The sequence below is a fragment of the Oncorhynchus gorbuscha genome, unplaced genomic scaffold, assembly GCF_021184085.1.
Source record: "Oncorhynchus gorbuscha isolate QuinsamMale2020 ecotype Even-year unplaced genomic scaffold, OgorEven_v1.0 Un_scaffold_1096, whole genome shotgun sequence".
Classification (NCBI taxonomy): Eukaryota; Metazoa; Chordata; class Actinopteri; order Salmoniformes; family Salmonidae; genus Oncorhynchus; species Oncorhynchus gorbuscha.
This window is the reverse complement of record NW_025745982.1, coordinates 15,657-38,784: the sequence shown is the minus strand read 5'-3', so window position 1 is coordinate 38,784 and position 23,128 is coordinate 15,657. Positions and strand designations below refer to the sequence as shown.

The following is a 23,128-nucleotide window of genomic DNA, read 5'->3' as shown; positions in this document are numbered from 1 at the left end:
AAGTAATACATATCGATATGGACCTTACGATGTGGTATCCACCTTGACAAAAGTATGTATTGTGTGAAAGTCCAAAACAACAGTGAATTCATTTTCACTTCCTTCAGCCAACACTGTCTTTTTGAAAGCTTTGCTGCCCCGTGTGAGGATCGAACTCACGACCTTCAGATTATGAGACTGACGCACTACCTACTGCGCTAACGAGGCCCTTTTTGCCAAAATATCCAAAATGAAGAAAAAAATATCACTACCGAACGTCAGATTTTGACAGTGATGTTGAAACCACCGTGCCAAAATGTATGTATGGTCTGAAATTCGACAACCCCTGAGAAAAAAAGATTGATTTCATTCTAAAGTAATACATATCGATATGGACCTTACGATGTGGTATCCACCTTGACAAAAGTATGTATTGTGTGAAAGTCCAAAACAACAGTGAATTCATTTTCAGCCAACACTGTCTTTTTGAAAGGTTTGCTGCCCCGTGTGAGGATCGAACTCACGACCTTCAGATTATGAGACTGACGCGCTACCTACTGCGCTAACGAGGCCCTTCTTGTAAAAATATCCAAAATGAAGAAAAAAATATCGATTCCCGAACGTCAGATTTTTACAGTGATGTTGAAACCACCGTGCCAAAATGTATGTATCGTCTGAAATTCGACAACCCCTGAGAAAAAAGATTGATTTCATTCTAAAGTAATACATATCGATATGGACCTTACGATGTGGTATCCACCTTGACAAAAGTATGTATTGTGTGAAAGTCCAAAACAACAGTGAATTCATTTTCACCTTCAGCCAACACTGTCTTTTTGAAAGGTTTGCTGCCCCGTGTGAGGATCGAACTCACGACCTTCAGATTATGAGACTGACGCGCTACCTACTGCGCTAACGAGGCCCTTCTTTGCCAAAATATCCAAAATGAAGAAAAAAAAATATCGATACCGAACGTCAGATTTTTACAGTGATGTTGAAACCACCGTGCCAAAATGTATGTATGGTCTGAAATTCGACAACCCCTGAGAAAAAAAGATTGATTTCATTCTAAAGTAATACATATCGATATGGACCTTACGATGTGGTATCCACCTTGACAAAAGTATGTATTGTGTGAAAGTCCAAAACAACAGTGAATTCATTTTCACTTCTTCAGCCAACACTGTCTTTTTGAAAGGTTTGCTGCCCCGTGTGAGGATCGAACTCACGACCTTCAGATTATGAGACTGACGCGCTACCTACTGCGCTAACGAAGGCCCTTCTTGTAAAAATATCCAAAATGAAGAAAAAAATATCGATACCGAACTTCAGATTTTTACAGTGATGTTGAAACCACCGTGCCAAAATGTATGTATGGTCTGAAATTCGACAACCCTGAGAAAAAAAGATTGATTTCAATCTAAAGTAATACATATCGATATGGACCTTACGATGTGGTATCCACCTTGACAAAAGTATGTATTGTGTGAAAGTCCAAAACAACAGTGTATTCATTTTCACCTTCAGCCAACACTGTCTTTTTAAAAGCTTTGCTGCCCCGTGTGAGGATCGAAACTCACGACCTTCAGATTATGAGACTGACGCGCTACCTACTGCACTAACGAGGCCCTTCATGAAAAAATATCCAAAATGAAGGAAAAAAATATCGATACCGAACGTCAGATTTTTACAGTGATGTTGAAACCACCGTGCCAAAATGTATGTATGGTCTGAAATTCGACAACCCTGAGAAAAAAGATTGATTTCATTCTAAAGTAATACATATCGATATGGACCTTACGATGTGGTATCCACCTTGACAAAAGTATGTATTGTGTGAAAGTCCAAAATAACAGTGAATTCATTTTCACCTTCAGCCAACACTGTCTTTTTGAAAGGTTTGCTGCCCCGTGTGAGGATCGAACTCACGACCTTCAGATTATGAGACTGACGCGCTACCTACTGCGCTAACGAGGCCCTTCTTGTAAAATATCCAAAATGAAGAAAAAAATATAGATTCCCGAACGGCAGATTTTTACAGTGATGTTGAAACCACCGTGCCAAAATGTATGTATCGTCTGAAATTCGACAACCCCTGAGAAAAAAGATTGATTTCATTCTAAAGTAATACATATCGATATGGACCTTACGATGTGGTATCCACCTTGACAAAAGTATGTATTGTGTGAAAGTCCAAAACAACAGTGAATTCATTTTCAGCCAACACTGTCTTTTTGAAAGGTTTGCTACCCCGTGTGAGGATCGAACTCACGACCTTCAGATTATGAGACTAACGCGCTACCTACTGCGCTAACGAGGCCATTCTTGCAAAAATATCCAAAAAGAAGAAAAAAAAATATCAATTCCCGAACGTCAGATTTTTACAGTGATGTTGAAACCACCGTGCCAAAATGTATGTATCGTCTGAAATTCGACAACCCCTGAGAAAAAAAGATTGATTTCATTCTAAAGTAATACATATCGATATGGACCTTACGATGTGGTATCCACCTTGACAAAAGTATGTATTGTGTGAAAGTCCAAAACGACAGTGTATTCATTTTCAATTCTTCAGCCAACACTGTCTTTTTAAAAGCTTTGCTGCCCCGTGTGAGGATCGAACTCACGACCTTCAGATTATGAGACTGACGCGCTACCTACTGCGCTAACGAGGCCCTTCTTGCAAAAATATCCAAAAAGAAGAAAAAAATATCGATACCGAACGTCAGATTTTTACAGTGATGTTGAAACCACCGTGCCAAAATGTATGTATGGTCTGAAATTCGACAACCCCTGAGAAAAAAGATTGATTTCATTCTAAAGTAATACATATCGATATGGACCTTACGATGTGGTATCCACCTTGACAAAAGTATGTATTGTGTGAAAGTCCAAAACAACAGTGAATTCATTTTCAGCCAACACTGTCTTTTTGAAAGGTTTGCTGCCCCGTGTGAGGATCGAACTCACGACCTTCAGATTATGAGACTGACGCGCTACCTACTGCGCTAACGAGGCCCTTCTTGTAAAAATATCCAAAATGAAGAAAAAAAAAATATCGATTCCGAACTTCAGATTTTTACAGTGATGTTGAAACCACCGTGCCAAAATGTATGTATCGTCTGAAATTCGACAACCCCTGAGAAAAAAGATTGATTTCATTCTAAAGTAATACATATCGATATGGACCTTACGATGTGGTATCCACCTTGACAAAAGTATGTATTGTGTGAAAGTCCAAAATGAACAGTGAATTCATTTTCACCTTCAGCCAACACTGTCTTTTTGAAAGGTTTGCTGCCCCGTGTGAGGATCGAACTCACGACCTTCAGATTATGAGACTGACGCGCTACCTACTGCGCTAACGAGGCCCTTCTTGCAAAAAATATCCAAAATGAAGAAAAAAATATCGATTACCGAACGTCAGATTTTTACAGTGATGTTGAAACCACCGTGCCAAAATGTATGTATGGTCTGAAATTCGACAACCCCTGAGAAAAAAGATTGATTTCATTCTAAAGTAATACATATCGATATGGACCTTACGATGTGGTATCCACCTTGACAAAAGTATGTATTGTGTGAAAGTCCAAAACAACAGTGAATTCATTTTCACAGCCAACACTGTCTTTTTGAAAGGTTTGCTGCCCCGTGTGAGGATCGAACTCACGACCTTCAGATTATGAGACTGACGCGCTACCTACTGCGCTAACGAGGCCAATCTTGCAAAAATATCCAAAATGAAGAAAAAAATATCGATTCCCGAACGTCAGATTTTTACAGTGATGTTGAAACCACCGTGCCAAAATGTATGTATGGTCTGAAATTCGACAACCCCTGAGAAAAAAGATTGATTTCATTCTAAAGTAATACATATCGATATGGACCTTACGATGTGGTATCCACCTTGACAAAAGTATGTATTGTGTGAAAGTCCAAAACAACAGTGAATTCATTTTCACCATCAGCCAACACTGTCTTTTTGAAAGGTTTGCTGCCCCGTGTGAGGATCGAACTCACGACCTTCAGATTATGAGACTGACGCGCTACCTACTGCGCTAACGAGGCCCTTCTTGTAAAAATATCCAAAATGAAGAAAAAAAATATTGATTCCCCGAACGTCAGATTTTTACAGTGATGTTGAAACCACCTTGCCAAAATGTATGTATGGTCTGAAATTCGCCAACCCCGGAGAAAAAAGATTGATTTCATTCTAAAGTAATACATATCGATATGGACCTTACGATGTGGTATCCACCTTGACAAAAGTATGTATTGTGTGAATGTCCAAAACTACAGGGAATCCATTTTCAGCCAACACTGTCTTTTTGAAAGGTTTGCTGCCCCGTGTGAGGATCGAACTCACGACCTTCAGATTATGAGACTGACGCGCTACCTACTGCGCTAACGAGGCCATTCTTGCAAAAATATCCAAAATGAAGAAAAAAATATCGATTCCCGAACGTAAGATTTTTACAGTGATGTTGAAACCACCTTGCCAAAATGTATGTATCGTCTGAAATTCGACAACCCCTGAGACAAAAAGATTGATTTCATTCTAAAGTAATACATATCGATATGGACCTTACGATGTGGTATCCACCTTGACAAAAGTATGTATTGTGTGAAAGTCCAAAATGACAGTGAATTCATTTTCACCTTCAGCCAACACTGTCTTTTTGAAAGCTTTGCTGCCCCGTGTGAGGATCGAACTCACGACCTTCAGATTATGAGACTGACGCGCTACCTACTGCGCTAACGAGGCCCTTTTTGCCAAAATATCCAAAATGAAGAAAAAAATATCATACCGAACGTCAGATTTTTACAGTGATGTTGAAACCACCGTGCCAAAATGTATGTATGGTCTGAAATTCGACAACCCCTGAGAAAAAAGATTGATTTCATTCTAAAGTAATACATATCGATATGGACCTTACGATGTGGTATCCACCTTGACAAAAGTATGTATTGTGTGAAAGTCCAAAACAACAGTGAATTCATTTTCAGCCAACACTGTCTTTTTGAAAGGTTTGCTGCCCCGTGTGAGGATCGAACTCACGACCTTCAGATTATGAGACTGACGCGCTACCTACTGCGCTAACGAGGCCCTTCTTGTAAAAATATCCAAAATGAAGAAAAAAATATCGATTCCCGAACGTCAGATTTTTACAGTGATGTTGAAACCACCGTGCCAAAATGTATGTATGGTCTGAAATTCGACAACCCCTGAGAAAAAAGATTGATTTCATTCTAAAGTAATACATATCGATATGGACCTTACGATGTGGTATCCACCTTGACAAAAGTATGTATTGTGTGAAAGTCCAAAACAACAGTGAATTCATTTTCAGCCAACACTGTCTTTTTGAAAGGTTTGCTGCCCCGTGTGAGGATCGAACTCACGACCTTCAGATTATGAGACTGACGCGCTACCTACTGCGCTAACGAGGCCCTTCTTGCAAAAAATATCCAAAATGAAGAAAAAAATATCGATTCCCGAACGTCAGATTTTTACAGTGATGTTGAAACCACCGTGCCAAAATGTATGTATCGTCTGAAATTCGACAACCCCTGAGAAAAAAGATTGATTTCATTCTAAAGTAATACATATCGATATGGACCTTACGATGTGGTATCCACCTTGACAAAAGTATGTATTGTGTGAAAGTCCAAAATGACAGTGAATTCATTTTCACCTTCAGCCAACACTGTCTTTTTGAAAGCTTTGCTGCCCCGTGTGAGGATCAAACTCATGACCTTCAGATTATGAGACTGACGCGCTACCTACTGCGCTAACGAGGCCCTTCTTGCCAAAAAATATCCAAAATGAAGAAAAAAAAATCATACCGAACGTCAGATTTTGACAGTGATGTTGAAACCACCGTGCCAAAATGTATGTATGGTCTGAAATTCGACAACCCCTGAGAAAAAAGATTGATTTCATTCTAAAGTAATACATATCGATATGGACCTTACGATGTGGTATCCACCTTGACAAAAGTATGTATTGTGTGAAAGTCCAAAACAACAGTGAATTCATTTTCAGCCAACACTGTCTTTTTGAAAGGTTTGCTGCCCCGTGTGAGGATCGAACTCACGACCTTCAGATTATGAGACTGACGCGCTACCTACTGCTCTAACGAGGCCCTTCTTGTAAAAATATCCAAAATGAAGAAAAAAAATATCGATTCCCGAACGTCAGATTTTTACAGTGATGTTGAAACCACCGTGCCAAAATGTATGTATGGTCTGAAATTCGACAACCCCTGAGAAAAAAGATTGATTTCATTCTAAAGTAATACATATCGATATGGACCTTACGATGTGGTATCCACCTTGACAAAAGTATGTATTGTGTGAAAGTCCAAAACAACAGTGAATTCATTTTCACCTTCAGCCAACACTGTCTTTTTGAAAGGTTTGCTGCCCCGTGTGAGGATCGAACTCACGACCTTCAGATTATGAGACTGACGCGCTACCTACTGCGCTAACGAGGCCCTTCTTGAAAAAATATCCAAAATGAAGGAAAAAAATATCGATACCGAACGTCAGATTTTTACAGTGATGTTGAAACCACCGTGCCAAAATGTATGTATCGTCTGAAATTCGACAACCCCTGAGACAAAAAGATTGATTTCATTCTAAAGTAATACATATCGATATGGACCTTACGATGTGGTATCCACCTTGACAAAAGTATGTATTGTGTGAAAGTCCAAAATGACAGTGAATTCATTTTCACCTTCAGCCAACACTGTCTTTTTGAAAGGTTTGCTGCCCCGTGTGAGGATCGAACTCACGACCTTCAGATTATGAGACTGACGCGCTACCTACTGCGCTAACGAGGCCCTTTTTGCAAAAATATCCAAAATGAAGAAAAAAATATCATACCGAACGTCAGATTTTGACAGTGATGTTGAAACCACCGTGCCAAAATGTATGTATGGTCTGAAATTCGACAACCCCTGAGAAAAAAGATTGATTTCATTCTAAAGTAATACATATCGATATGGACCTTACGATGTGGTATCCACCTTGACAAAAGTATGTATTGTGTGAAAGTCCAAAACAACAGTGAATTCATTTTCAGCCAACACTGTCTTTTTGAAAGGTTTGCTGCCCCGTGTGAGGATTGAACTCACGACCTTCAGATTATGAGACTGACGCGCTACCTACTGCGCTAACGAGGCCCTTCTTATAAAAATATCCAAAATGAAGAAAAAAATATAGATTCCCGAACTTCAGATTTTTACAGTGATGTTGAAACCACCGTGCCAAAATGTATGTATCGTCTGAAATTCGACAACCCCTGAGAAAAAAGATTGATTTCATTCTAAAGTAATACATATCGATATGGACCTTACGATGTGGTATCCACCTTGACAAAAGTATGTATTGTGTGAAAGTCCAAAACAACAGTGAATTCATTTTCACCTTCAGCCAACACTGTCTTTTTGAAAGGTTTGCTGCCCCGTGTGAGGATCGAACTCACGACCTTCAGATTATGAGACTGACGCGCTACCTACTGCGCTAACGAGGCCCTTCTTGCAAAAATATCCAAAATGAAGAAAAAAATATCGATTCCCGAACGTCAGATTTTTACAGTGATGTTGAAACCACCGTGCCAAAATGTATGTATCGTCTGAAATTCGACAACCCCTGAGAAAAAAGATTGATTTCATTCTAAAGTAATACATATCGATATGGACCTTACGATGTGGTATCCACCTTGACAAAAGTATGTATTGTGTGAAAGTCCAAAACACAGTGAATTCATTTTCACCTTCAGCCAACACTGTCTTTTTGAAAGGTTTGCTGCCCCGTGTGAGGATCGAACTCACGACCTTCAGATTATGAGACTGACGCGCTACCTACTGCGCTAACGAGGCCCTTCTTGTAAAAATATCCAAAATGAAGAAAAAAATATCGATACCGAACTTCAGATTTTTACAGTGATGTTGAAACCACCGTGCCAAAATGTATGTCTGGTCTGAAATTCGACAACCCCTGAGAAAAAAGATTGATTTCATTCTAAAGTAATACATATCGATATGGACCTTACGATGTGGTATCCACCTTGACAAAAGTATGTATTGTGTGAAAGTCCAAAACAACAATGTATTCATTTTCACCTTCAGCCAACACTGTCTTTTCAGAAGGTTTGCTGCCCCGTGTGAGGATCGAACTCACGACCTTCAGATTATGAGACTGACGCGCTACCTACTGCGCTAACGAGGCCCTTCTTGTAAAAATATCCAAAATGAAGAAAAAAATATCGATACCCGAACGTCAGATTTTTACAGTGATGTTGAAACCACCGTGCCAAAATGTATGTATGGTCTGAAATTCGACAACCCTGAGAAAAAAGATTGATTTCATTCTAAAGTAATACATATCGATATGGACCTTACGATGTGGTATCCACCTTGACAAAAGTATGTATTGTGTGAAAGTCCAAAACAACAGTGAATTCATTTTCACTTCATCTTCAGCCAACACTGTCTTTTTGAAAGGTTTGCTGCCCCGTGTGAGGATCGAACTCACGACCTTCAGATTATGAGACTGACGCGCTACCTACTGCGCTAACGAGGCCCTTCTTGCAAAAATATCCAAAATGAAGAAAAAAATATCGATTCCCGAACTTCAGATTTTTACAGTGATGTTGAAACCACCGTGCCAAAATGTATGTATCGTCTGAAATTCGACAACCCCTGAGAAAAAAGATTGATTTCATTCTAAAGTAATACATATCGATATGGACCTTACGATGTGGTATCCACCTTGACAAAAGTATGTATTGTGTGAAAGTCCAAAATGACAGTGAATTCATTTTCACCTTCAGCCAACACTGTCTTTTTGAAAGGTTTGCTGCCCCGTGTGAGGATCGAACTCACGACCTTCAGATTATGAGACTGACGCGCTACCTACTGCGCTAACGAGGCACTTCTTTTTAAAATATCCAAAATGAAGAAAAAAAATATCGATACCGAACTTCAGATTTTGACAGTGATGTTGAAACCACCGTGCCAAAATGTATGTATGGTCTGAAATTCGACAACCCTGAGAAAAAAGATTGATTTCATTCTAAAGTAATACATATCGATATGGACCTTACGATGTGGTATCCACCTTGACAAAAGTATGTATTGTGTGAAAGTCCAAAACACAGTGTATTCATTTTCACCTTCAGCCAACACTGTCTTTTTAAAAGCTTTGCTGCCCCGTGTGAGGATCGAACTCACGACCTTCAGATTATGAGACTGACGCGCTACCTACTGCGCTAACGAGGCCCTTCTTGTAAAAATATCCAAAAAGAAGAAAAAAAATATCGATACCGAACGTCAGATTTTTACAGTGATGTCGAAACCACCGTGCCAAAATGTATGTATGGTCTGAAATTCGACAACCCCTGAGAAAAAAGATTGATTTCATTCTAAAGTAATACATATCGATATGGACCTTACGATGTGGTATCCACCTTGACAAAAGTATGTATTGTGTGAAAGTCCAAAATAACAGTGAATTCATTTTCACTTCATCTTCAGCCAACACTGTCTTTTTGAAAGGTTTGCTGCCCCGTGTGAGGATCGAACTCACGACCTTCAGATTATGAGACTGACGCGCTACCTACTGCGCTAACGAGGCCCTTCTTGTAAAAATATCCAAAATGAAGAAAAAAATATAGATTCCCGAACGTCAGATTTTTACAGTGATGTTGAAACCACCGTGCCAAAATGTATGTATCGTCTGAAATTCGACAACCCCTGAGAAAAAAGATTGATTTCATTCTAAAGTAATACATATCGATATGGACCTTACGATGTGGTATCCACCTTGACAAAAGTATGTATTGTGTGAAAGTCCAAAACAACAGTGAATTCCTTTTCAGCCAACACTGTCTTTTTGAAAGGTTTGCTGCCCCGTGTGAGGATCGAACTCACGACCTTCAGATTATGAGACTGACGCGCTACCTACTGCGCTAACGAGGACATTCTTGCAAAAATATCCAAAATGAAGAAAAAAATATCGATTCCCGAACTTCAGATTTTTACAGTGATGTTGAAACCACCGTGCCAAAATGTATGTATGGTCTGAAATTCGACAACCCCTGAGACAAAAAGATTGATTTCATTCTAAAGTAATAAATATCGATATGGACTTTACGATGTGGTATCCACCTTGACAAAAGTATGTATTGTGTGAAAGTCCAAAACAACAGTGAATTCATTTTCACCTTCAGCCAACACTGTCTTTTTGAAAGGTTTGCTGCCCCGTGTGAGGATCGAACTCACGACCTTCAGATTATGAGACTGACGCGCTACCTACTGCGCTAACGAGGCCCTTCTTGCAAAAATATCCAAAATGAAGAAAAAAAATATCGATTCCCGAACGTCAGATTTTTACAGTGATGTTGAAACCACCGTGCCAAAATGTATGTATGGTCTGAAATTCGACAACCCCTGAGAAAAAAGATTGATTTCATTCTAAAGTAATACATATCGATATGGACCTTACGATGTGGTATCCACCTTGACAAAAGTATGTATTGTGTGAAAGTCCAAAACAACAGTGAATTCATTTTCACCTTCAGCCAACACTGTCTTTTTAAAAGGTTTGCTGCCCCGTGTGAGGATCGAACTCACGACCTTCAGATTATGAGACTGACGCGCTACCTACTGCGCTAACGAGGCCCTTCTTGTAAAAATATCCAAAAAGAAGAAAAAAAAATATCGATACCGAACGTCAGATTTTTACAGTGATGTTGAAACCACCGTGCCAAAATGTATGTATCGTCTGAAATTCGACAACCCCTGAGAAAAAAGATTGATTTCATTCTAAAGTAATACATATCGATATGGACCTTACGATGTGGTATCCACCTTGACAAAAGTATGTATTGTGTGAAAGTCCAAAACAACAGTGAATTCATTTTCAGCCAACACTGTCTTTTTGAAAGGTTTGCTGCCCCGTGTGAGGATCGAACTCACGACCTTCAGATTATGAGACTGACGCGCTACCTACTGCGCTAACGAGGCCCTTCTTGTAAAATATCCAAAATGAAGAAAAAAATATCGATTCCCGAACGTCAGATTTTTACAGTGATGTTGAAACCACCGTGCCAAAATGTATGTATGTCTGAAATTCGACAACCCCTGAGACAAAAAGATTGATTTCATTCTAAAGTAATACATATCGATATGGACCTTACGATGTGGTATCCACCTTGACAAAAGTATGTATTGTGTGAATGTCCAAAACAACAGGGAATTCATTTTCACCCAACACTGTCTTTTTGAAAGGTTTGCTGCCCCGTGTGAGGATCGAACTCACGACCTTCAGATTATGAGACTGACGCGCTACCTACTGCGCTAACGAGGCCAATCTTGCAAAAATATCCGAAATGAAGAAAAAAAATATCGATTCCCGAACGTCAGATTTTTACAGTGATGTTGAAACCACCGTGCCAAAATGTATGTATCGTCTGAAATTCGACAACCCCTGAGAAAAAAGATTGATTTCATTCTAAAGTAATACATATCGATATGGACCTTACGATGTGGTATCCACCTTGACAAAAGTATGTATTGTGTGAAAGTCCAAAACGACAGTGAATTCATTTTCACTTCATCTTCAGCCAACACTGTCTTTTTGAAAGCTTTGCTGCCCCGTGTGAGGATCGAACTCACGACCTTCAGATTATGAGACTGACGCGCTACCTACTGCGCTAACGAGGCCCTTCTTGCAAAAATATCCAAAATGAAGAAAAAAATATTGATTCCCGAACGTCAGATTTTTACAGTGATGTTGAAACCACCGTGCCAAAATGTATGTATCGGTCTGAAATTCGACAACCCCTGAGAAAAAAGATTGATTTCATTCTAAAGTAATACATATCGATATGGACCTTACGATGTGGTATCCACCTTGACAAAAGTATGTATTGTGTGAAAGTCCAAAACAACAGTGAATTCCTTTTCAGCCAACACTGTCTTTTTGAAAGGTTTGCTGCCCCGTGTGAGGATCGAACTCACGACCTTAGGATTATGAGACTAACGCGCTACCTACTGCGCTAACGAGGCCATTCTTGCAAAAATATCCAAAATGAAGAAAAAAATATCGATTCCCGAACGTAAGATTTTTACAGTGATGTTGAAACCACCTTGCCAAAATGTATGTATCGTCTGAAATTCGACAACCCCTGAGAAAAAAGATTGATTTCATTCTAAAGTAATACATATCGATATGGACCTTACGATGTGGTATCCACCTTGACAAAAGTATGTATTGTGTGAAAGTCCAAAACAACAGTGAATTCATTTTCACCTTCAGCCAACACTGTCTTTTTGGAAGGTTTGCTGCCCCGTGTGAGGATCGAACTCACGACCTTCAGATTATGAGACTGACGCGCTACCTACTGCGCTAACGAGGCCCTTCTTGTAAAAATATCCAAAATGAAGAAAAAAATATCGATTCCCGAACGTCAGATTTTTACAGTGATGTCGAAACCACCGTGCCAAAATGTATGTATGGTCTGAAATTCGACAACCCCTGAGAAAAAAGATTGATTTCATTCTAAAGTAATACATATCGATATGGACCTTACGATGTGGTATCCACCTTGACAAAAGTATGTATTGTGTGAAAGTCCAAAACAACAGTGAATTCATTTTCACCTTCAGCCAACACTGTCTTTTTGAAAGGTTTGCTGCCCCGTGTGAGGATCGAACTCACGACCTTCAGATTATGAGACTGACGCGCTACCTACTGCGCTAACGAGGCCCTTCTTGAAAAAATATCCAAAAAGAAGAAAAAAAAATATCGATACCGAACGTCAGATTTTTACAGTGATGTTGAAACCACCGTGCCAAAATGTATGTATGGTCTGAAATTCGACAACCCCTGAGAAAAAAAGATTGATTTCATTCTAAAGTAATACATATCGATATGGACCTTACGATGTGGTATCCACCTTGACAAAAGTATGTATTGTGTGAAAGTCCAAAATGACAGTGAATTCATTTTCACCTTCAGCCAACACTGTCTTTTTGAAAGCTTTGCTGCCCCGTGTGAGGATCGAACTCACGACTTCAGATTATGAGACTGACGCACTACCTACTGCGCTAACGAGGCCCTTTTTGCAAAAATATCCAAAATGAAGAAAAAAATATCACTACCGAACGTCAGATTTTGACAGTGATGTTGAAACCACCGTGCCAAAATGTATGTATGGTCTGAAATTCGACAACCCCTGAGAAAAAAAGATTGATTTCATTCTAAAGTAATACATATCGATATGGACCTTACGATGTGGTATCCACCTTGACAAAAGTATGTATTGTGTGAAAGTCCAAAACAACAGTGAATTCATTTTCAGCCAACACTGTCTTTTTGAAAGGTTTGCTGCCCCGTGTGAGGATCGAACTCACGACCTTCAGATTATGAGACTGACGCGCTACCTACTGCGCTAACGAGGCCCTTCTTGTAAAAATATCCAAAATGAAGAAAAAAATATAGATTCCCGAACGTCAGATTTTTACAGTGATGTTGAAACCACCGTGCCAAAATGTATGTCTGGTCTGAAATTCGACAACCCCTGAGAAAAAAGATTGATTTCATTCTAAAGTAATACATATCGATATGGACCTTACGATGTGGTATCCACCTTGACAAAAGTATGTATTGTGTGAAAGTCCAAAACAACAGTGAATTCATTTTCACCTTCAGCCAACACTGTCTTTTTGAAAGGTTTGCTGCCCCGTGTGAGGATCGAACTCACGACCTTCAGATTATGAGACTGACGCGCTACCTACTGCGCTAACGAGGCCATTCTTGCAAAAATATCCAAAATGAAGAAAAAAATTGATTCCCGAACGTCAGATTTTTACAGTGATGTTGAAACCACCGTGCCAAAATGTATGTATCGTCTGAAATTCGACAACCCCTGAGAAAAAAGATTGATTTCATTCTAAAGTAATACATATCGATATGGACCTTACGATGTGGTATCCACCTTGACAAAAGTATGTATTGTGTGAAAGTCCAAAATGACAGTGAATTCATTTTCACCTTCAGCCAACACTGTCTTTTTGAAAGCTTTGCTGCCCCGTGTGAGGATCGAACTCACGACCTTCAGATTATGAGACTGACGCGCTACCTACTGCGCTAACGAGGCCCTTTTTGCAAAATATCCAAAAAGAAGAAGAAAAAAATATCATACCGAACGTCAGATTTTTACAGTGATGTTGAAACCACCGTGCCAAAATGTATGTATGGTCTGAAATTCGACAACCCCTGAGAAAAAAAGATTGATTTCATTCTAAAGTAATACATATCGATATGGACCTTACGATGTGGTATCCACCTTGACAAAAGTATGTATTGTGTGAAAGTCCAAAACAACAGTGAATTCATTTTCAGCCAACACTGTCTTTTTGAAAGGTTTGCTGCCCCGTGTGAGGATCGAACTCACGACCTTCAGATTATGAGACTGACGCGCTACCTACTGCGCTAACGAGGCCCTTCTTGCAAAAATATCCAAAATGAAGAAAAAAATATCGATTCCCGAACGTCAGATTTTTACAGTGATGTTGAAACCACCTTGCCAAAATGTATGTATCGTCTGAAATTCGACAACCCCTGAGACAAAAAGATTGATTTCATTCTAAAGTAATACATATCGATATGGACCTTACGATGTGGTATCCACCTTGACAAAAGTATGTATTGTGTGAAAGTCCAAAACAGCAGTGAATTCATTTTCACCTTCAGCCAACACTGTCTTTTTGAAAGGTTTGCTGCCCCGTGTGAGGATCGAACTCACGACCTTCAGATTATGAGACTGACGCGCTACCTACTGCGCTAACGAGGCCCTTCTTGCAAAAATATCCAAAATAAAGAAAAAAATATCGATTCCCGAACGTCAGATTTTTACAGTGATGTTGAAACCACCGTGCCAAAATGTATGTATCGTCTGAAATTCGACAACCCCTGAGAAAAAAGATTGATTTCATTCTAAAGTAATACATATCGATATGGACCTTACGATGTGGTATCCACCTTGACAAAAGTATGTATTGTGTGAAAGTCCAAAACAACAGTGAATTCATTTTCACCTTCATCTTCAGCCAACACTGTCTTTTTGAAAGGTTTGCTGCCCCGTGTGAGGATCGAACTCACGACCTTCAGATTATGAGACTGACGCGCTACCTACTGCGCTAACGAGGCCCTTCTTGCAAAAATATCCAAAATGAAGAAAAAAATATCGATTCCCGAACGTCAGATTTTTACAGTGATGTTGAAACCACCGTGCCAAAATGTATGTATCGTCTGAAATTCGACAACCCCTGAGAAAAAAGATTGATTTCATTCTAAAGTAATACATATCGATATGGACCTTACGATGTGGTATCCACCTTGACAAAAGTATGTATTGTGTGAAAGTCCAAAATGACAGTGAATTCATTTTCACCTTCTTCAGCCAACACTGTCTTTTTGAAAGCTTTGCTGCCCCGTGTGAGGATCGAACTCATGACCTTCAGATTATGAGACTGACGCACTACCTACTGCGCTAACGAGGCCCTTCTTGCCAAAATATCCAAAATGAAGAAAAAAATATCATACCGAACGTCAGATTTTGACAGTGATGTTGAAACCACCTTGCCAAAATGTATGTATGGTCTGAAATTCGACAACCCCTGAGAAAAAAAGATTTGAGTTCATTCTAAAGTAATACATATCGATATGGACCTTACGATGTGGTATCCACCTTGACAAAAGTATGTATTGTGTGAAAGTCCAAAACAACAGTGAATTCATTTTCAGCCAACACTGTCTTTTTGAAAGGTTTGCTGCCCCGTGTGAGGATCGAACTCACGACCTTCAGATTATGAGACTGACGCGCTACCTACTGCGCTAACGAGGCCCTTCTTGCAAAAATATCCAAAATGAAGAAAAAAATATCGATTCCCGAACGTCAGATTTTTACAGTGATGTTGAAACCACCGTGCCAAAATGTATGTATCGTCTGAAATTCGACAACCCCTGAGACAAAAAGATTGATTTCATTCTAAAGTAATACATATCGATATGGACCTTACGATGTGGTATCCACCTTGACAAAAGTATGTATTGTGTGAAAGTCCAAAACGACAGTGAATTCATTTTCAGCCAACACTGTCTTTTTGAAAGGTTTGCTGCCCCGTGTGAGGATCGAACTCACGACCTTCAGATTATGAGACTGACGCGCTACCTACTGCGCTAACGAGGCCAATCTTGCAAAAATATCCGAAATGAAGAAAAAAAATATCGATTCCCGAACGTCAGATTTTTACAGTGATGTTGAAACCACCGTGCCAAAATGTATGTATGGTCTGAAATTCGACAACCCCTGAGAAAAAAGATTGATTTCATTCTAAAGTAATACATATCGATATGGACCTTACGATGTGGTATCCACCTTGACAAAAGTATGTATTGTGTGAAAGTCCAAAACAACAGTGAATTCATTTTCACTTCTTTCAGCCAACACTGTCTTTTTGAAAGGTTTGCTGCCCCGTGTGAGGATCGAACTCACGACCTTCAGATTATGAGACTGACACGCTACCTACTGCGCTAACAAGGCCCTTCTTGTAAAAATATCCAAAAAGAAGAAAAAAAAATATTGATACCGAACTTCAGATTTTTACAGTGATGTTGAAACCACCGTGCCAAAATGTATGTATGGTCTGAAATTCGACAACCCCTGAGAAAAAAGATTGATTTCATTCTAAAGTAATACATATCGATATGGACCTTACGATGTGGTATCCACCTTGACAAAAGTATGTATTGTGTGAAAGTCCAAAACGACAGTGTATTCATTTTCACCTTCAGCCAACACTGTCTTTTTAAAAGCTTTGCTGCCCCGTGTGAGGATCGAACTCACGACCTTCAGATTATGAGACTGACGCGCTACCTACTGCGCTAACGAGGCCCTTCTTGTAAAAATATCCAAAAAGAAGAAAAAAATATCGATACCGAACGTCAGATTTTTACAGTGATGTTGAAACCACCGTGCCAAAATGTATGTATGGTCTGAAATTCGACAACCCCTGAGAAAAAAGATTGATTTCATTCTAAAGTAATACATATCGATATGGACCTTACGATGTGGTATCCACCTTGACAAAAGTATGTATTGTGTGAAAGTCCAAAATAACAGTGAATTCATTTTCACCTTCAGCCAACACTGTCTTTTTGAAAGGTTTGCTGCCCCGTGTGAGGATCGAACTCACGACCTTCAGATTATGAGACTGACGCGCTACCTACTGCGCTAACGAGGCCCTTCTTGTAAAAATATCCAAAATGAAGAAAAAAATATAGATTCCCGAACGGCAGATTTTTACAGTGATGTTGAAACCACCGTGCCAAAATGTATGTATCGTCTGAAATTCGACAACCCCTGAGAAAAAAGATTGATTTCATTCTAAAGTAATACATATCGATATGGACCTTACGATGTGGTATCCACCTTGACAAAAGTAGTATTGTGTGAAAGTCCAAAACAACAGTGAATTCATTTTTCAGCCAACACTGTCTTTTTGAAAGGTTTGCTGCCCCGTGTGAGGATCGAACTCACGACCTTCAGATTATGAGACTGACGCGCTACCTACTGCGCTAACGAGGCCATTCTTGCAAAAATATCCAAAATGAAGAAAAAATATCGATTCCCGAACTTCAGATTTTTACAGTGATGTTGAAACCACCGTGCCAAAATGTATGTATGGTCTGAAATTCGACAACCCCTGAGAAAAAAGATTGATTTCATTCTAAAGTAATACATATCGATATGGACCTTACGATGTGGTATCCACCTTGACAAAAGTATGTATTGTGTGAAAGTCCAAAACAACAGTGAATTCATTTTCAGCCAACACTGTCTTTTTGAAAGGTTTGCTGCCCCGTGTGAGGATCGAACTCACGACCTTCAGATTATGAGACTGACGCGCTACCTACTGCGCTAACGAGGCCCTTCTTGCAAATATCCAAAATGAAGAAAAAAATATCGATTCCCGAACGTCAGATTTTTACAGTGATGTTGAAACCACCGTGCCAAAATGTATGTATGGTCTGAAATTCGACAACCCCTGAGAAAAAAGATTGATTTCATTCTAAAGTAATACATATCGATATGGACCTTACGATGTGGTATCCACCTTGACAAAAGTATGTATTGTGTGAAAGTCCAAAACAACAGTGTATTCATTTTCACCTTCAGCCAACACTGTCTTTTTAGAAGGTTTGCTGCCCCGTGTGAGGATCGAACTCACGACCTTCAGATTATGAGACTGACGCGCTACCTACTGCGCTAACGAGGCCCTTCTTGAAAAAATATCCAAAAAGAAGAAAAAAAAATATCGATACCGAACGTCAGATTTTTACAGTGATGTTGAAACCACCGTGCCAAAATGTATGTATGGTCTGAAATTCGACAACCCCTGAGAAAAAAAGATTGATTTCATTCTAAAGTAATACATATCGATATGGACCTTACGATGTGGTATCCACCTTGACAAAAGTATGTATTGTGTGAAAGTCCAAAACAACAGTGAATTCATTTTTACTTAATGTTCAGCCAACACTGTCTTTTTGAAAGGTTTGCTGCCCCGTGTGAGGATCGAACTCACGACCTTCAGATTATGAGACTGACGCGCTACCTACTGCGCTAACGAGGCCCTTCTTGTAAAAATATCCAAAATGAAGAAAAAAATATCGATTCCCGAACGTCAGATTTTTACAGTGATGTTGAAACCACCGTGCCAAAATGTATGTATCGTCTGAAATTCGACAACCCCTGAGAAAAAAGATTGATTTCATTCTAAAGTAATACATATCGATATGGACCTTACGATGTGGTATCCACCTTGACAAAAGTATGTATTGTGTGAAAGTCCAAAACGACAGTGAATTCATTTTCACCCAAAACTGTCTTTTTGAAAGGTTTGCTGCCCCGTGTGAGGATCGAACTCACGACCTTCAGATTATGAGACTGACGCGCTACCTACTGCGCTAACGAGGCCCTTCTTGCAAAAATATCCAAAATGAAGAAAAAAAAATATCGATTCCCGAACGTCAGATTTTTACAGTGATGTTGAAACCACCGTGCCAAAATGTATGTATGGTCTGAAATTCGACAACCCCTGAGAAAAAAGATTGATTTCATTCTAAAGTAATACATATCGATATGGACCTTACGATGTGGTATCCACCTTGACAAAAGTATGTATTGTGTGAAAGTCCAAAACAACAGTGAATTCATTTTCAGCCAACACTGTCTTTTTGAAAGGTTTGCTGCCCCGTGTGAGGATCGAACTCACGACCTTCAGATTATGAGACTGACGCGCTACCTACTGCGCTAACGAGGCCCTTCTTGCAAAAATATCCAAAATGAAGAAAAAAATATCGATTCCGAACGTTCAGATTTTTACAGTGATGTTGAAACCACCGTGCCAAAATGTATGTATGGTCTGAAATTCGACAACCCCTGAGAAAAAAAGATTGATTTCATTCTAAAGTAATACATATCGATATGGACCTTACGATGTGGTATCCACCTTGACAAAAGTATGTATTGTGTGAAAGTCCAAAACAACAGTGAATTCATTTTCAGCCAACACTGTCTTTTTGAAAGGTTTGCTGCCCCGTGTGAGGATCGAACTCACGACCTTCAGATTATGAGACTGACGCGCTACCTACTGCGCTAACGAGGCCCTTCTTGCAAAAATATCCAAAATGAAGAAAAAAATATTGATTCCCGAACGTCAGATTTTTACAGTGATGTTGAAACCACCGTGCCAAAATGTATGTCTGGTCTGAAATTCGACAACCCCTGAGAAAAAAGATTGATTTCAATCTAAAGTAATACATATCGATATGGACCTTACGATGTGGTATCCACCTTGACAAAAGTATGTATTGTGTGAATGTCCAAAACAGCAGTGAATTCATTTTCACCTTCAGCCAACACTGTCTTTTTGAAAGGTTTTGCTGCCCCGTGTGAGGATCGAACTCACGACCTTCAGATTATGAGACTGACGCGCTACCTACTGCGCTAACGAGGCCCTTCTTGTAAAAATATCCAAAATGAAGGAAAAAAATATCGATACCGAACGTCAGATTTTTACAGTGATGTTGAAACCACCGTGCCAAAATGTATGTATCGTCTGAAATTCGACAACCCCTGAGAAAAAAAGATTGATTTCATTCTAAAGTAATACATATCGATATGGACCTTACGATGTGGTATCCACCTTGACAAAAGTATGTATTGTGTGAAAGTCCAAAACAACAGTGAATTTTCACTTTTCAGCCAACACTGTCTTTTTGGAAGGTTTGCTGCCCCGTGTGAGGATCGAACTCACGACCTTCAGATTATGAGACTGACACGATACCTACTGCGCTAACGAGGCCCTTCTTGTAAAAATATCCAAAATGAAGAAAAAAATATCGATTCCCGAACGTCAGATTTTTACAGTGATGTCGAAACCACCGTGCCAAAATGTATGTATGGTCTGAAATTCGACAACCCCTGAGAAAAAAGATTGATTTCATTCTAAAGTAATACATATCGATATGGACCTTACGATGTGGTATCCACCTTGACAAAAGTATGTATTGTGTGAAAGTCCAAAACAACAGGGAATTCATTTTCACCTTCAGCCAACACTGTCTTTTTGAAAGGTTTGCTGCCCGGTGTGAGGATCGAACTCACGACCTTCAGATTATGAGACTGACGCGCTACCGACTGCACTAACGAGGCCAATCTTGCAAAACTATCCGAAATGAAGAAAAAAAATATCGATTCCCGAACGTCAGATTTTTACAGTGATGTTGAAACCACCTTGCCAAAATGTATGTATCGTCTGAAATTCGACAACCCCTGAGAAAAAAGATTGATTTCATTCTAAAGTAATCCATATCGATATGGACCTTACGATGTGGTATCCACCTTGACAAAAGTATGTATTGTGTGAAAGTCCAAAATGACAGTGAATTCATTTTCACTTCATCTTCAGCCAACACTGTCTTTTTGAAAGCTTTGCTGCCCCGTGTGAGGATCGAACTCACGACCTTCAGATTATGAGACTGACGCGCTACCTACTGCGCTAACGAGGCCCTTTTTGCCAAAATATCCAAAATGAAGAAAAAAAATATCATACCGAACGTCAGATTTTTACAGTGATGTTGAAACCACCGTGCCAAAATGTATGTATGGTCTGAAATTCGACAACCCCTGAGAAAAAAGATTGATTTCATTCTAAAGTAATACATATCGATATGGACCTTACGATGTGGTATCCACCTTGACAAAAGTATGTATTGTGTGAAAGTCCAAAACAACAGTGAATTCACTTTTCAGCCAACACTGTCTTTTTGAAAGGTTTGCTGCCCCGTGTGAGGATCGAACTCACGACCTTAGGATTATGAGACTAACGCGCTACCTACTGCGCTAACGAGGCCATTCTTGCAAAAATATCCAAAATGAAGAAAGAAATATTGATTCCCGAACGTAAGATTTTTACAGTGATGTTGAAACCACCTTGCCAAAATGTATGTATCGTCTGAAATTCGACAACCCCTGAGAAAAAAGATTGATTTCATTCTAAAGTAATACATATCGATATGGACCTTACGATGTGGTATCCACCTTGACAAAAGTATGTATTGTGTGAAAGTCCAAAACAACAGTGAATTCATTTTCAGCCAACACTGTCTTTTTGAAAGGTTTGCTGCCCCGTGTGAGGATCGAACTCACGACCTTCAGATTATGAGACTGACGCGCTACCTACTGCGCTAACGAGGCCCTTCTTGCAAAAATATCCAAAATGAAAAAAAAAATATCGATTCCCGAACGTCAGATTTTTACAGTGATGTTGAAACCACCGTGCCAAAATGTATGTATCGGTCTGAAATTCGACAACCCCTGAGAAAAAAGATTGATTTCATTCTAAAGTAATACATATCGATATGGACCTTATGATGTGGTATCCACCTTGACAAAAGTGTGTATTGTGTGAAAGTCCAAAACAACAGTGAATTCATTTTCACTTAATCTTGAGCCAACACTGTCTTTTGAAAGTTTTGCTGCCCCGTGTGAGGATCGAACTCACAACCTTCAGATTATGAGACTGACGCGCTACCTACTGCGCTAACGAGGCCTTTCTTGAAAAAATATCCAAAAAGAAGAAAAAAAAATATTGATACCGAACGTCAGATTTTTATAGTGATGTTGAAACCACCGTGCCAAAATGTATGTCTGGTCTGAAATTCGACAACCCCTGAGAAAAAAAGATTGATTTCATTCTAAAGTAATACATATCGATATGGACCTTACGATGTGGTATCCACCTTGACAAAAGTATGTATTGTGTGAAAGTCCAAAACAACAGTGATTTCCTTTTCAGCCAACACTGTCTTTTTGAAAGGTTTGCTGCCCCGTGTGAGGATCGAACTCACGACCTTCAGATTATGAGACTGACACGCTACCTACTGCGCTAACGAGGCCCTTCTTGTAAAATATCCAAAATGAAGAAAAAAATATCGATTCCCGAACGTCAGATTTTTACAGTGATGTTGAAACCACCGTGCCAAAATGTATGTATGGTCTGAAATTCGACAACCCCTGAGAAAAAAAGATTGATTTCATTCTAAAGTAATACATATCGATATGGACCTTACGATGTGGTATCCACCTTGACAAAAGTATGTATTGTGTGAAAGTCCAAAACAACAGTGAATTCATTTTCACCTTCAGCCAACACTGTCTTTTTGAAAGGTTTGCTGCCCCGTGTGAGGATCGAACTCACGACCTTCAGATTATGAGACTGACGCGCTACCTACTGCGCTAACGAGGCCCTTCTTGCAAAAATATCCAAAATGAAGAAAAAAAATATCGATTCCCGAACGTCAGATTTTTACAGTGATGTTGAAACCACCGTGCCAAAATGTATGTATCGTCTGAAATTCGACAACCCCTGAGAAAAAAAGATTGATTTCATTCTAAAGTAATACATATCGATATGGACCTTACGATGTGGTATCCACCTTGACAAAAGTATGTATTGTGTGAAAGTCCAAAACAACAGTGAATTCATTTTCACTTCATCTTCAG

The 23,128-nt window shown here is 39.4% G+C and overlaps 52 non-coding genes across 52 annotated transcripts; all 52 read right to left on the bottom strand.

Annotated features, from left to right (window-relative positions):
- Positions 1–478: 478 nt before the first annotated feature.
- Positions 479–551, bottom strand: trnam-cau. The gene has a single exon. It is a non-coding gene; the product is annotated as a tRNA-Met (tRNA).
- Positions 552–828: 277 nt separating this feature from the next.
- Positions 829–901, bottom strand: trnam-cau. Its single transcript has one exon. It is a non-coding gene; the product is annotated as a tRNA-Met (tRNA).
- A 982-nt stretch (positions 902–1,883) lies between these two features.
- trnam-cau lies at positions 1,884–1,956 on the bottom strand. Its single transcript has one exon. It is a non-coding gene; the product is annotated as a tRNA-Met (tRNA).
- Positions 1,957–2,581: 625 nt separating this feature from the next.
- trnam-cau lies at positions 2,582–2,654 on the bottom strand. Its single transcript has one exon. It is a non-coding gene; the product is annotated as a tRNA-Met (tRNA).
- A 270-nt stretch (positions 2,655–2,924) lies between these two features.
- trnam-cau lies at positions 2,925–2,997 on the bottom strand. The gene has a single exon. It is a non-coding gene; the product is annotated as a tRNA-Met (tRNA).
- A 280-nt stretch (positions 2,998–3,277) lies between these two features.
- trnam-cau lies at positions 3,278–3,350 on the bottom strand. Its single transcript has one exon. It is a non-coding gene; the product is annotated as a tRNA-Met (tRNA).
- Positions 3,351–3,624: 274 nt separating this feature from the next.
- Positions 3,625–3,697, bottom strand: trnam-cau. Its single transcript has one exon. It is a non-coding gene; the product is annotated as a tRNA-Met (tRNA).
- Positions 3,698–3,974: 277 nt separating this feature from the next.
- trnam-cau lies at positions 3,975–4,047 on the bottom strand. Its single transcript has one exon. It is a non-coding gene; the product is annotated as a tRNA-Met (tRNA).
- Positions 4,048–4,320: 273 nt separating this feature from the next.
- trnam-cau lies at positions 4,321–4,393 on the bottom strand. Its single transcript has one exon. It is a non-coding gene; the product is annotated as a tRNA-Met (tRNA).
- A 278-nt stretch (positions 4,394–4,671) lies between these two features.
- Positions 4,672–4,744, bottom strand: trnam-cau. Its single transcript has one exon. It is a non-coding gene; the product is annotated as a tRNA-Met (tRNA).
- A 269-nt stretch (positions 4,745–5,013) lies between these two features.
- On the bottom strand, positions 5,014–5,086 carry trnam-cau. The gene has a single exon. It is a non-coding gene; the product is annotated as a tRNA-Met (tRNA).
- A 271-nt stretch (positions 5,087–5,357) lies between these two features.
- trnam-cau lies at positions 5,358–5,430 on the bottom strand. Its single transcript has one exon. It is a non-coding gene; the product is annotated as a tRNA-Met (tRNA).
- Positions 5,431–6,403: 973 nt separating this feature from the next.
- Positions 6,404–6,476, bottom strand: trnam-cau. Its single transcript has one exon. It is a non-coding gene; the product is annotated as a tRNA-Met (tRNA).
- A 278-nt stretch (positions 6,477–6,754) lies between these two features.
- trnam-cau lies at positions 6,755–6,827 on the bottom strand. The gene has a single exon. It is a non-coding gene; the product is annotated as a tRNA-Met (tRNA).
- A 269-nt stretch (positions 6,828–7,096) lies between these two features.
- trnam-cau lies at positions 7,097–7,169 on the bottom strand. The gene has a single exon. It is a non-coding gene; the product is annotated as a tRNA-Met (tRNA).
- A 277-nt stretch (positions 7,170–7,446) lies between these two features.
- trnam-cau lies at positions 7,447–7,519 on the bottom strand. The gene has a single exon. It is a non-coding gene; the product is annotated as a tRNA-Met (tRNA).
- A 276-nt stretch (positions 7,520–7,795) lies between these two features.
- Positions 7,796–7,868, bottom strand: trnam-cau. The gene has a single exon. It is a non-coding gene; the product is annotated as a tRNA-Met (tRNA).
- A 276-nt stretch (positions 7,869–8,144) lies between these two features.
- Positions 8,145–8,217, bottom strand: trnam-cau. Its single transcript has one exon. It is a non-coding gene; the product is annotated as a tRNA-Met (tRNA).
- Positions 8,218–8,498: 281 nt separating this feature from the next.
- On the bottom strand, positions 8,499–8,571 carry trnam-cau. The gene has a single exon. It is a non-coding gene; the product is annotated as a tRNA-Met (tRNA).
- Positions 8,572–8,848: 277 nt separating this feature from the next.
- On the bottom strand, positions 8,849–8,921 carry trnam-cau. Its single transcript has one exon. It is a non-coding gene; the product is annotated as a tRNA-Met (tRNA).
- A 275-nt stretch (positions 8,922–9,196) lies between these two features.
- trnam-cau lies at positions 9,197–9,269 on the bottom strand. Its single transcript has one exon. It is a non-coding gene; the product is annotated as a tRNA-Met (tRNA).
- Positions 9,270–9,551: 282 nt separating this feature from the next.
- Positions 9,552–9,624, bottom strand: trnam-cau. The gene has a single exon. It is a non-coding gene; the product is annotated as a tRNA-Met (tRNA).
- Positions 9,625–10,246: 622 nt separating this feature from the next.
- trnam-cau lies at positions 10,247–10,319 on the bottom strand. The gene has a single exon. It is a non-coding gene; the product is annotated as a tRNA-Met (tRNA).
- A 278-nt stretch (positions 10,320–10,597) lies between these two features.
- Positions 10,598–10,670, bottom strand: trnam-cau. Its single transcript has one exon. It is a non-coding gene; the product is annotated as a tRNA-Met (tRNA).
- Positions 10,671–10,942: 272 nt separating this feature from the next.
- trnam-cau lies at positions 10,943–11,015 on the bottom strand. Its single transcript has one exon. It is a non-coding gene; the product is annotated as a tRNA-Met (tRNA).
- A 270-nt stretch (positions 11,016–11,285) lies between these two features.
- Positions 11,286–11,358, bottom strand: trnam-cau. Its single transcript has one exon. It is a non-coding gene; the product is annotated as a tRNA-Met (tRNA).
- Positions 11,359–11,641: 283 nt separating this feature from the next.
- Positions 11,642–11,714, bottom strand: trnam-cau. Its single transcript has one exon. It is a non-coding gene; the product is annotated as a tRNA-Met (tRNA).
- Positions 11,715–12,336: 622 nt separating this feature from the next.
- Positions 12,337–12,409, bottom strand: trnam-cau. The gene has a single exon. It is a non-coding gene; the product is annotated as a tRNA-Met (tRNA).
- Positions 12,410–12,686: 277 nt separating this feature from the next.
- On the bottom strand, positions 12,687–12,759 carry trnam-cau. The gene has a single exon. It is a non-coding gene; the product is annotated as a tRNA-Met (tRNA).
- Positions 12,760–13,381: 622 nt separating this feature from the next.
- trnam-cau lies at positions 13,382–13,454 on the bottom strand. The gene has a single exon. It is a non-coding gene; the product is annotated as a tRNA-Met (tRNA).
- Positions 13,455–13,731: 277 nt separating this feature from the next.
- Positions 13,732–13,804, bottom strand: trnam-cau. Its single transcript has one exon. It is a non-coding gene; the product is annotated as a tRNA-Met (tRNA).
- A 275-nt stretch (positions 13,805–14,079) lies between these two features.
- On the bottom strand, positions 14,080–14,152 carry trnam-cau. The gene has a single exon. It is a non-coding gene; the product is annotated as a tRNA-Met (tRNA).
- Positions 14,153–14,424: 272 nt separating this feature from the next.
- Positions 14,425–14,497, bottom strand: trnam-cau. Its single transcript has one exon. It is a non-coding gene; the product is annotated as a tRNA-Met (tRNA).
- A 278-nt stretch (positions 14,498–14,775) lies between these two features.
- On the bottom strand, positions 14,776–14,848 carry trnam-cau. Its single transcript has one exon. It is a non-coding gene; the product is annotated as a tRNA-Met (tRNA).
- Positions 14,849–15,131: 283 nt separating this feature from the next.
- trnam-cau lies at positions 15,132–15,204 on the bottom strand. Its single transcript has one exon. It is a non-coding gene; the product is annotated as a tRNA-Met (tRNA).
- A 624-nt stretch (positions 15,205–15,828) lies between these two features.
- On the bottom strand, positions 15,829–15,901 carry trnam-cau. Its single transcript has one exon. It is a non-coding gene; the product is annotated as a tRNA-Met (tRNA).
- A 272-nt stretch (positions 15,902–16,173) lies between these two features.
- trnam-cau lies at positions 16,174–16,246 on the bottom strand. Its single transcript has one exon. It is a non-coding gene; the product is annotated as a tRNA-Met (tRNA).
- A 632-nt stretch (positions 16,247–16,878) lies between these two features.
- Positions 16,879–16,951, bottom strand: trnam-cau. The gene has a single exon. It is a non-coding gene; the product is annotated as a tRNA-Met (tRNA).
- A 276-nt stretch (positions 16,952–17,227) lies between these two features.
- On the bottom strand, positions 17,228–17,300 carry trnam-cau. Its single transcript has one exon. It is a non-coding gene; the product is annotated as a tRNA-Met (tRNA).
- A 271-nt stretch (positions 17,301–17,571) lies between these two features.
- On the bottom strand, positions 17,572–17,644 carry trnam-cau. The gene has a single exon. It is a non-coding gene; the product is annotated as a tRNA-Met (tRNA).
- A 270-nt stretch (positions 17,645–17,914) lies between these two features.
- Positions 17,915–17,987, bottom strand: trnam-cau. The gene has a single exon. It is a non-coding gene; the product is annotated as a tRNA-Met (tRNA).
- A 275-nt stretch (positions 17,988–18,262) lies between these two features.
- On the bottom strand, positions 18,263–18,335 carry trnam-cau. The gene has a single exon. It is a non-coding gene; the product is annotated as a tRNA-Met (tRNA).
- Positions 18,336–18,619: 284 nt separating this feature from the next.
- trnam-cau lies at positions 18,620–18,692 on the bottom strand. Its single transcript has one exon. It is a non-coding gene; the product is annotated as a tRNA-Met (tRNA).
- A 271-nt stretch (positions 18,693–18,963) lies between these two features.
- trnam-cau lies at positions 18,964–19,036 on the bottom strand. The gene has a single exon. It is a non-coding gene; the product is annotated as a tRNA-Met (tRNA).
- A 273-nt stretch (positions 19,037–19,309) lies between these two features.
- trnam-cau lies at positions 19,310–19,382 on the bottom strand. Its single transcript has one exon. It is a non-coding gene; the product is annotated as a tRNA-Met (tRNA).
- A 272-nt stretch (positions 19,383–19,654) lies between these two features.
- On the bottom strand, positions 19,655–19,727 carry trnam-cau. Its single transcript has one exon. It is a non-coding gene; the product is annotated as a tRNA-Met (tRNA).
- A 278-nt stretch (positions 19,728–20,005) lies between these two features.
- trnam-cau lies at positions 20,006–20,078 on the bottom strand. The gene has a single exon. It is a non-coding gene; the product is annotated as a tRNA-Met (tRNA).
- Positions 20,079–21,059: 981 nt separating this feature from the next.
- Positions 21,060–21,132, bottom strand: trnam-cau. The gene has a single exon. It is a non-coding gene; the product is annotated as a tRNA-Met (tRNA).
- A 615-nt stretch (positions 21,133–21,747) lies between these two features.
- Positions 21,748–21,820, bottom strand: trnam-cau. The gene has a single exon. It is a non-coding gene; the product is annotated as a tRNA-Met (tRNA).
- A 282-nt stretch (positions 21,821–22,102) lies between these two features.
- Positions 22,103–22,175, bottom strand: trnam-cau. Its single transcript has one exon. It is a non-coding gene; the product is annotated as a tRNA-Met (tRNA).
- A 273-nt stretch (positions 22,176–22,448) lies between these two features.
- On the bottom strand, positions 22,449–22,521 carry trnam-cau. The gene has a single exon. It is a non-coding gene; the product is annotated as a tRNA-Met (tRNA).
- Positions 22,522–22,798: 277 nt separating this feature from the next.
- trnam-cau lies at positions 22,799–22,871 on the bottom strand. The gene has a single exon. It is a non-coding gene; the product is annotated as a tRNA-Met (tRNA).
- Between the last annotated feature and the right edge of the window lie 257 nt (positions 22,872–23,128).